Below are 10258 nucleotides of genomic sequence, written 5' to 3'. Positions count from 1 at the left end.
TGCCATTTCCATTACCATGCTAATCTCTATTACCTATTACCATACCAATCTCCCAAAAGTTGTCATGACAGAGCTAAATTTATTGTGTTGGGAAGATAAGAATTATCTTATCTATATAAGTAACTATATGGCAGTTAGGTGAAGTTAGTTAGTATGCTTTGCATGCCAAAATTACATGGCAAAAATATGACTCAAGCCTCTACAAAACTTCATGAAATGTCAGTCAGCTTAATTTGCGATCAGCTCTGAGTTCTTTGATCAAAATCTGTGTATGTCCTCAGCTCCAGGTTTCATCAGGCCGGTAACAGGCAGAAGAATGACAGCTACAGTAATACCCTTGGGGTTTCTCTGCTCATCTCAGGGCACTATTGCTGTCTCTCCCAGCGCTAACCATGCACAATTCCATTAAACTGTCACATCTTTCTGAATGACTTTCCTCTGTCCGAGTGAAAAGACCCACATCTTCACTGGCACAGTACTGAGAGAGAGCAAATAAACAGTAGGCCTAGTTGCTCAGTTTTACCATCAGCATGATTATGATAAAACAAAATAAAGGTCACTTGTTTTGAAAGCAAGTTTAAGTGCACAGAATATGCTAGGCCTAATTCATTTGCCGTTTTTGCATCAGTTGCGATCTTACAAACATCAGCCTGTCAGTTATATTAATGCCTGTTATTAGAAACTCAGGGACATTATTCTGCAGCTGGTGGAAGCACAGTAAGCTCAATAAATAGGGCTTTTACAAGACGAGGAGGGAGCATCTACGGGGTGTGTAGCGGACCATGGTGATCTCATTCATATTCAAAGGTGCTCATGTGTGAAGTGTATACATGCAACAACATACTGAACCCTTTTATACCTGTACAACTTTAGAAATGTACAGATCGTTTCTGATCTCCTGAAGATTTGAAATAGCCAGAACCGGGGGCACTGGATGGTGGTGTGTTTCACTCATTTATTGATTTGTGTGTTTGCTGTCACAATAGTTCAACTAGTCTGTATAAATCCCAAGAATGAAACTGTCATGATGTCAAATTAACTGTGTTAAATGAACGTGATGCTGTTAAACATATTTAAAATCATGTTGAGCAGACAGATGCTAAGGTGACAAGAAGCATCTGGAATCCATTATTTTGTCCCTCAAAATATGACCTAGCAGTTGGAAATTTCCCTCACATGTTGTGTGTTACAGAGGAACAGTCTCTTATGGTTATGTCTGCCAAACAAGAGCTTTTGCAAATCCTTGTAGTAGTAGTGTAAATGGGTTGTTAGAGCAAGAGCTGTTATTTACCATCCCTGTGTCTTGGAAATGTAATGTCATGTGGAGCATGAATTAAGTGTCAATATCAAGTGAAATAGTTTTTCTTGTAATGAAATGAGTTGTCTTTAGTCAATGGCAAACAGATTGAGTTGATGAAATGCTTATTTGGGCATCCGAGCCTGACAATATGTTTGCCTGAGGATTGCTGCTGTTCAAGCTTTTGACATTTGCTGTAGAGGCATTGAAATACTGAGTGAATCTGGCTTTCCTGGGTTTTCAAAGCATGAAGTCTTCCAAGATTTAAAAGTACCAAACAGGACCTGCTTTAGTTTTTGTGTGACAATAAATTTGATAAAGTGTGCAATCATGTGCCACAAAATCATTACATCAGATAATACAGCAATGTCTCAGAAGGTTACAATTGGCAATTAATTTTTCAAATCAGTTTTACATTTAGGGGACATATCGATTTGTTTATATGTACTTTGAAGTCAAACGAGTTTAATTTGTAAAGTACAATTGACTAATCCCATAAAATACATGCACATTCAAAAAGGCTAGTATGAATTATAAAGTGCAACCGTTTTTCTAATCGCATCTCCTCCTCACAGACATGCAGTTATTGGATAAGCACAAAATATCTCGTTTTACTCAGCCTTTCAAAAAAATAGCTCTGGGGTGTGACATCTAAAGATATTGGTCTGTGCATTGGAGTGGCCCTCAAATATTTCAGTTAGTTCCAGAGTAAACTGAAATTGAATGTGTATACAGTGGGTGTTGTTTATTCTAATGCAGATTAGCATGAAAATCATGACAATGAATTTAATTACAGGCAAGGAAACAGTCCAGTGGTTATATTCGGTTCCAAACAATTCCAAGATAATTGCTTTATCATACTGATTCCCCTCATAATTTCTAGCCCTTCCATTAGTAGAGGATTTCATTTTAAAAAATTGGACTCTATTTTTATCCTGTATTATGGCACATGCCATTTCAGTCACCTTTTTGTCTCCTTACTATGTTTTCACATATTTTGTAGTCTTTCAAAACACAAATAACCTAATTTGTATATGAGAGCAATTCTATCAGCTGACAGGTCATAAAACGGAACTGTTCGTTCCTTCCCAAACTGCATAGTCTTATTGATGACGGAAGACTAGGGTGCAGTTTATCATTTGTGACCTGGATTTTCTGCTGAGTAAGAGACTCATTCCACCCAGCACTCCACTGAACACAGATAATACGTTACAGTACCCTTTCCCTTCTTCTATTAGGCTTATAAGGAAAAGTGAGTTCTGTACACATAAACATTGCACATTGAATACAACATCTGCCCTATTGGATTCACGTCCTATTGAATTAATTCTTGTTTATTTCACCCAAAAGCAAAAGAAAATAAGCTCAATGCATATTATGCAGGCAAAAAATAATGTGGGGTCCTATCAGGCTGGTAAGTGATACATGTCCATTCTCTGTTTTTCATAACTGTATTATAAATCATAATGTCGCCTACAACGGAGCATCATCTTTGCTTGTACATTTGTTTTGCTCTGGTACATATTTCATATAAATGGAGAGTGATGAGAGGGCAGAATTTCACAATTGAGATATCCATTTCAAATGACAACACTGCATGCTCTGAAGGGCCCTTTATTTTTTCTCTAGCCTCTGCAAACCAATGAAGGGAGAAAATAATATAGAATTCAGCAGTGGCCACTGGTCAGTGTGTTGCAGCAGCACAGTTTGCGGGCACATTTTTGACCCACCTTCAAAAGGAGCTGTCAGGCTATTGCTGCCCGACACCGTGAGCAACTAGCTGTTACACTCCAGTAATAATATTTCATGAGCCAAGGATCATAAACAACTGTAAGCTTCTGTCAAGCAACCAAGGTAAACATACTTTTCTCCATTCCGAATGGTTTAGAGTTGCCATGAAAAGATTGACAGTTTAACATTAGAAGCATTTGGACTTGGAAAATTATTCTGAAGCATTATTGCATCTCTGTTTCATCTTTCAAAAGATCTTTGAAAGATGAAATCCCTTTAGATTAATCCTTTATAGGAAGGAGTGTCATGATTGATAGATAGATTGAAGTTAATTTGCTAATCCTTTAATTTTCAAACTCTTTTAGACATATTGAAGCTTTGAGACTCTTTGAGGCTTCTCCAAGAGTACTTATTCCTGAAAGATAATTGATGATAGATAAAGTAATTAATTTGATAGTGACAAATGCTCTTCCTCTTGGGCCTCTGCATTTATAAAAACTATGAATAGATGTCACTTTAATATTCTTCTTTCATGAAGCCTTTTTTTCTCTCTCTCAACCACATCTCTATCAAAAGAAATGAAAGCACCAGTGACACCTCTTGACATGTCCCAGATATCATTGGCTGACAGGCAATGTGTGGCGCTGCAGGCACCTCACTCCCCAGCGTTGACAATACTGTCTAAAACTGCCGGTTCCATATGTCCATTGAGCCCACTGCGGAACGAGGCCTGAGTGTCTTGGCTCGCAATGTGGATGTTCACACATTAATGCCAAAAACTCTTGAGAGGTTGTCGAGGGAATGTGTGATGGGGGCAAAAGGTTCAAAAGGAGAAAATGGCCATATGTATTTAAAGGAACCATTTCTTTTGACATGAACATCTTGAGTGGCTGTCATGCTGAGACTGTTTTTGTGTTGTTGTTTGTTTGTGTGTGTGTGTGTGTGTGTGTGTGTGTGTGTGTGTGTGTGTGTGTGTGTGTGTGTGTGTGTGTGTGTGTGTGCTTGTGTGTGTGTTTTGTTTTTGGAAAGCCCACCAAGCCACTGGCAGATTTAGGTCTCTTCTATTGTGCAGGAAATTGCTGTGCTTTTTACACAAACTTGGACAACCTTTGAGTCAAATCAGCTACTAACAAGTCTGTTGATGTTTATCATATTTTACAGGACAAATGGGCAGCTGTACAGTACATCCTGCAAATCACCAAGTACATATTTCCCTCTAATTGTTAGTATCCTGATGCCATTCTTTTCAGTAGTACTTCTTTGAAGATTTTGATATAATTTAAAGTGTGCAAAATTCATGCCATGCAGTAGCTGTACTCTTTTCTTACTAACTAAATCAGTCATGCGACAAATCACTGCTGTTGCATCTAGCAGCATCTGACATTTTACAAACACCTAATTATGTTCTAGCATCACTCACTCATTACTGTTTGATCATCAAATGTCCACTATTGAAGTGGATAGCAGCTTTGTCAATTGACTGCCGCTACTGACCTCTGTGTAGCAAATTGTACAAATCATTTATAGACTCACTTTTCACCTGTCAGGTTTACAACGACGTGCAGAGTTGGTCTAAAAGATTTCTGCTCAATAAATCGAGAGAGAAAAAAATACAGAAGAGAGTGAATTATGTGTAAGGTAGCCATTTAACAAATATAAATATGATAAGTGATACTGGCCCTCACTCAAAAAAGATTTTTGCTGCTTATTTAATTTACCTAAATAAAAAGAGCTAATGCAGCATAATTCTTGAACATTGATTACTCTTAACAGAACACTCGGTTATGGAGATATAAATGTCTCAAAGGTAATAAAAACATAACGTTTGATTATGCAAGGTCCTTATACACCACTGAAAACATAGTTGTGGATCTTATATTGCATTTCTGTCAATAGATCCTCAGAAATATTACACAATGCACCTTTAAGGCACACATACTTGTAAACATAAATAAATTGAAGCATGATTGCTTATATAGATCAAAATAAACTGTGTACCATTAGGCTGACCACCATGTGTTCGTACTGAATTTCGAGCTGGTGTTAATGTTATTGGATTGGTTTGGCATTGCATTGACATCTGATATATTATATAATCTGTTTACACCGCTGAGCTGAAGTTCAATACCCCCCCCCCCCAAATTAAGAGTACTGTTAACCTGGGCTAGAGTACTGATAATCTGAAAATGCTCAACACTATTGGATCAGAGCACCACACTGTAAAAAATTGCTGTTATAAAAAGGTCAAAATCTGACAGTAAAATACTGTTTTCCATTAAAACAGTAATGTACTGTAAAAAACATTGCATTCTGGGCATTATTTTGCTAATTAAGGAATTCTTGTTAATTTACAGACATTTTTTTAACAATATTCTACTGTATTTAATATGTTTTTTTACTGAAGTATTTTTTAATTTGGTGTTGGATTGCGATTACAAGTCTGCCTGTTTAGTCATTTAGGTTAATTTTCAATTTTCGAGCATCCAAAATAATTTCAGTTGGGCATTTTCCAGCACTTTTAACATCATTTTTAAAATACTTTTTTCCCCGACACCCGTTCGAAGGAATCTGCATTGACCTGCATCTGCACCTTCAACTTACATGGTAATTAATTTTTTTTTTATATTCCTTGTCAGTATTTTCAGTTAGTATTACCATGAAGTATTTAAAAATCGATGCTCTGCAAGCTGTCGAGCTAGTGAGTGAGTGTGTTGTTTTAAAATGTCTCTTCAGCCCTGAAATGAGAAAAATTCTAAATTATATATTTACACTCATTTTAAAATCACCAGGTTTTATCAGCTTGTTTTAGATCATCTATACACTAGTGGTTGTTGTTGCTAACTGCAAGTTAATATGTTGCCCGCTGTAAATAGCTTTTTAACACATTGATAAAAAGTTATTTAAAAAAAAGTAAAAGTGTGCTAAAAGGAACAAAAGCAACACAACTTTTGTCTAAAACAATGAAAATCTAAAAACTTAAATGAAATCAATTAGACCAACCACAGCTGATTGGCATTGTAGCTGAATATCTGTTCAGGTGTTAGTTATTCATTTTCATTTCCATCTATACAAAAGGTAACATCTTAGGAATAACGTTGAGCTGTAATTAAGCAGTGAATCTGAACAGTAGAAACGTGTACAAAAATGACTTGAAACATATAGGAAGTGTTTTGTTAGGCAACACAATTATTAATCTCCTTGTTATTTGGGTTGTACTATACATTGACATTTCTTGAGTTATTTTGATCAAATATTCTGTTTGCTGCTGTTTTACAGGTAGTGCAGCAGATTAATGGCATATCTCAAGAGAATCGTTCAAACTGGTATAGAAGCATGAAATTTGGCACAGATACTCTCCAAGGGTCATTTTTTGGGAAAAAGGCGTTGGCCACCGAAAAATACAACATGGCGGACATTTTTTCAAGATGGCCGCTATTTCTGTCAAATGCTCATTATGTCAATCGTTCAAACAGTGATATCATGTAGGCATAACATTTTGTGAAAATACTCTCTTCAGAATGTTTTTTTGGAAAACAGTGCTTGTCCCTCAAATTCAAGTTGGCAACCATTTTTCAAGATGGCCGCCATTTTTCTTGAATCCTTACATATTTTTTTCAAATGGTGATGCTATCATGAAATTTGGTACAAATATTCTTCAAGGAACATTATCATGGAAAAAGTTGTGTGCCAATCAAAAATTCAAGATGGCAACCATTTTCAAGATGGCCATAGAATGTACATTTCCAGAAGAAAATGTGAGTGGGTGCTTGCAGTGGCAAAACTCGCCACTCGGTTGCTAGGGTGTGGTACATGATTGCATACGAGCCAACAAACATGTCTGTACGATGTTCTGGTGCCGAGATATGGCTTATTCATGTGTTCAGGTGGTTGCTAGGTGGTTGCTAGAGTGTTCTGGGTCGTTGCTATGGTGTTGGTAGCAAGGTTATTATAGTTTTGCATTTTTCATTAGTTTTTATTTTTATTTCGTTTTGAATTTTTGTTTTCAAATTCAGTTTAGTTTTAATTAGTTTTTAAAGTGGGTTTGCTAGTTTAGTTTAGTTTTTATTTTTTGAAAGTGCTTAGTTTTAGTTTGGTTTTTATTATTTTTAATGTTAGTTTTAGTCTTTTTTTGGATTTTGGGTTATTTGTCAGGGGCAAGATTCAAAAAGGTCAGAAAAAGAATTGTGTAATAATAACTCAACGAAAACATCATACAATTTTAGAAATATCTATTCAACAATAAAACCAGTACATAAAATGTACATATGGGCACAAATATGTAAACAGTCTGCACAAGACTCCGCTGTAAAGTGCAAAATGTGTAAGTGACGTGTGCCAGGAAAAAAAACTAAATAGCAAATAGACTAAAGACGACATAAACTGCATTTCTAAATAAGTAAGAAATATTGTGTATTGCCTATCTTGCTAGGTAAGTCTTGCTAGTCTTTGTCCTATTTAAAGTAGGCTAATACTGAACGTGAAACAAAATCTGGAACAAAAAAGTGGATTAACAGTTTTCTAGCAATATTAATTATTAAAATTAAGCACAAAAAAAGAGTTCATACCCAAACAGAGTATTAAAAACCTCCTTGCAAGGTAAGTATTGCTAGTCTTTGTCCGATTTAAAGTAATACTGAATATGAAAATAAAAATTAAAAAAATCTGGAACAAAAAAGTAGATTAAAAATGTATTAAAACAAAAATAATACTCAAGAGTATTAAAAAACTCAAAATACATGGAGAAAATCATTGAGCAAATACAGGCTATTTCTCATTAAAGAGCAGTGAATTCTTTTCTCTTTTTATTTTGTTGTTTGATTGATATTAAGTGCACAGACGGCATTAGGTTTATTACGCACTGTCACTTTAAGACCGAGTGCAGATCCAATTGCACTGATGCACATCCGATATTCTCACAATTGTATGTTCTGTAAAGACATAACTGACTGTGTTTGCATGAATACTCTCCAAAACGGACATTTATACATAATGCTGTGTATTTATCCATTCAGACGCGAAAGAGAGCTCAATTCAGTCCTCGCGCGCTGTATAGCTGTCTATCATTTGTCATATAGTAATAACACCTTGTTTTATTTTATTTTTTATAAGTTATGAGCTATAAATAATTAAAGTGTGATATTTAAATTACGCAATTGAAAGTAGGCAGCTCTGATTGCACGAGCTCTGCCTAGCACACACAAACTGACAGCTTTACCGCTTGTTTCGCTATTTGTTGCGCTTATCAAGTTAATGGTTACATTTCGGAGATATCAAGTAGCTATATAAAGCTACATTAAACATTCCACACACATCGCAATGACGATGATAAGTGTTATTTTTTATTAATTGACCCACGGATTATCCAAAGCGTCCGACTCCGCGGTATTAAACATATAGGCTACATATAAGGCACACTGTCTAACATTCGCACAACCTTTGAACTAAAAATAAAATAAAAAGTGCATTCATCTTTTGCATGACGCGGGCCATAAAATTAATGTCGGACCGGCTACTCATCTGTATTGAATAATGACATAACATTATTTAATATTTGAATCACAGCTTATATATTTGACATCGACAACCCAAGTGCATTTTACCTCAAATTTGCGACTAGTTAACTTTCTAAAGAAGGCGCAATCGCTTCTCGGGTCGACATTAACACACAGACAATAATGTATTCAGAATTAAAAATATTTTTGCACCACTTTTTAATTTGTGATTGTGTAAAGGTGTTCACGAGATACCAACCTTTCGCGAACTTGCTTTCAACGTCGAACCCTCGTTTTCATGGAGACGCGGTGTGCACGGAGGGGAGGGGCTGTGTGTGTGTGTGTGTGTGTGTGTGCGCGCGCGTGCATGTGACAGAGAGACGGAGGGAGAGCAGGGAAAGGAAATGCAGCTGAACGAATACACTGCGTGTTTTAAATAGCGTTAAAAATGAAAGACATTGACAAAGACGAAAACTAAGGACATTTACTCTATTATTTTATTTTATTTTAGTTAGTTTTGCCAAACACACATTACAGTTTTAGTTAGTTATCGTTTTTTTGTAATGCCTCGTTTTTATTTTTATTTTAGTTAACGACAATGTTTTTTCCCACCTAGTTTTCGTTTTTTCGTTCGTTTTCGTTAACGATTATAACCTTGGTTGGTAGGCGGTTGCTAGGGTATTCTGTGTGGTTGTTATGGTGTTGGTAGGTGGTTAGTAGTTGTCACAGATGGTCACTATTGGAGTTCTTAGCATTTTCTTGGCATGCTTGAGCACTTACTTAATCGCTATTAGCATTTAGCTGTTCACAGCTAGCATGTGTAGCATGTTGGAACTCCTGTTTGCTAGCATGAGTCAAAAGAGCCAACCCCCATCTCTATACGATGTTCTGATGTAGAGATATGCTGCCGTGCAAAGGCAAAAGACCGTAACTTCGTTTTTGGTTGAAAATGGGTTATTGATATTTTTGGCACATTTTTGGCCTGTGTAATTACAGCTGCCATCAGTCCCTGTAACTTCTGATGTCCTCAAAGCCTTGTCCTGCACTGATGCAGTCAGATAGTATGCTCTTAACCCGCTCCATCGACAAACGTTGATATCGATCGCGAAGGATATATGCAGAGTTGACAGAAAAGTGTTACACATGCCTTAGCAGGTGAATACAACAAAGAACTAAAGCCCCGCCTCACCCAGTTCGGGTACCGGACCTGGTTGAAACAATCATACATCTAGCTGGCAGAGTGCCAAAACTTCGCCGGCGCCTTCAGTAGGGCTGTCGCGGTGAAGGAATTTCCCTTGCGGTAATTTTAAGTGGCTCAATAGAGCGATATGCGGTATTACCGCCATTTATTTATTTCTATTTATTTGTTGTTATATAAATACGTGTTATGATATGGTCAGCATTCACAAAAACAATGTAACCGAACTAAACAGCGTCTCTGCGCATTGAAAGGCTGTCACTCAGCGCGCAGTTACATTGTTACGCCAACGGACTGTCGAGTGAGTCATTAAACCGTTCATTCAACGAAAACGTTCAAAAAGCTGATTCCTTAAATGATAGATGTAATGAAACAAGGTGTTAATTATTTTTTAACTTTGAGCTCCACTTTTAAAGGTTCAGCTGGCCAGCAATGCTTCACTTTTGGGCAAAGCCGAAGCAATGCTTCACTTAATAGAGACCAATGGCATTGATTCAATGCGTGACTCGCTGCTTTCCCGCCCCACGGCTTCCTCGCGCT

This window comes from Siphateles boraxobius, unplaced genomic scaffold, assembly GCF_051911475.1.
Source record: "Siphateles boraxobius isolate OS27281-9 unplaced genomic scaffold, OSU_SipBor_1 130, whole genome shotgun sequence".
Taxonomy (NCBI): Eukaryota; Metazoa; Chordata; class Actinopteri; order Cypriniformes; family Leuciscidae; genus Siphateles; species Siphateles boraxobius.
Note: the sequence above shows the minus strand (reverse complement) of the source record.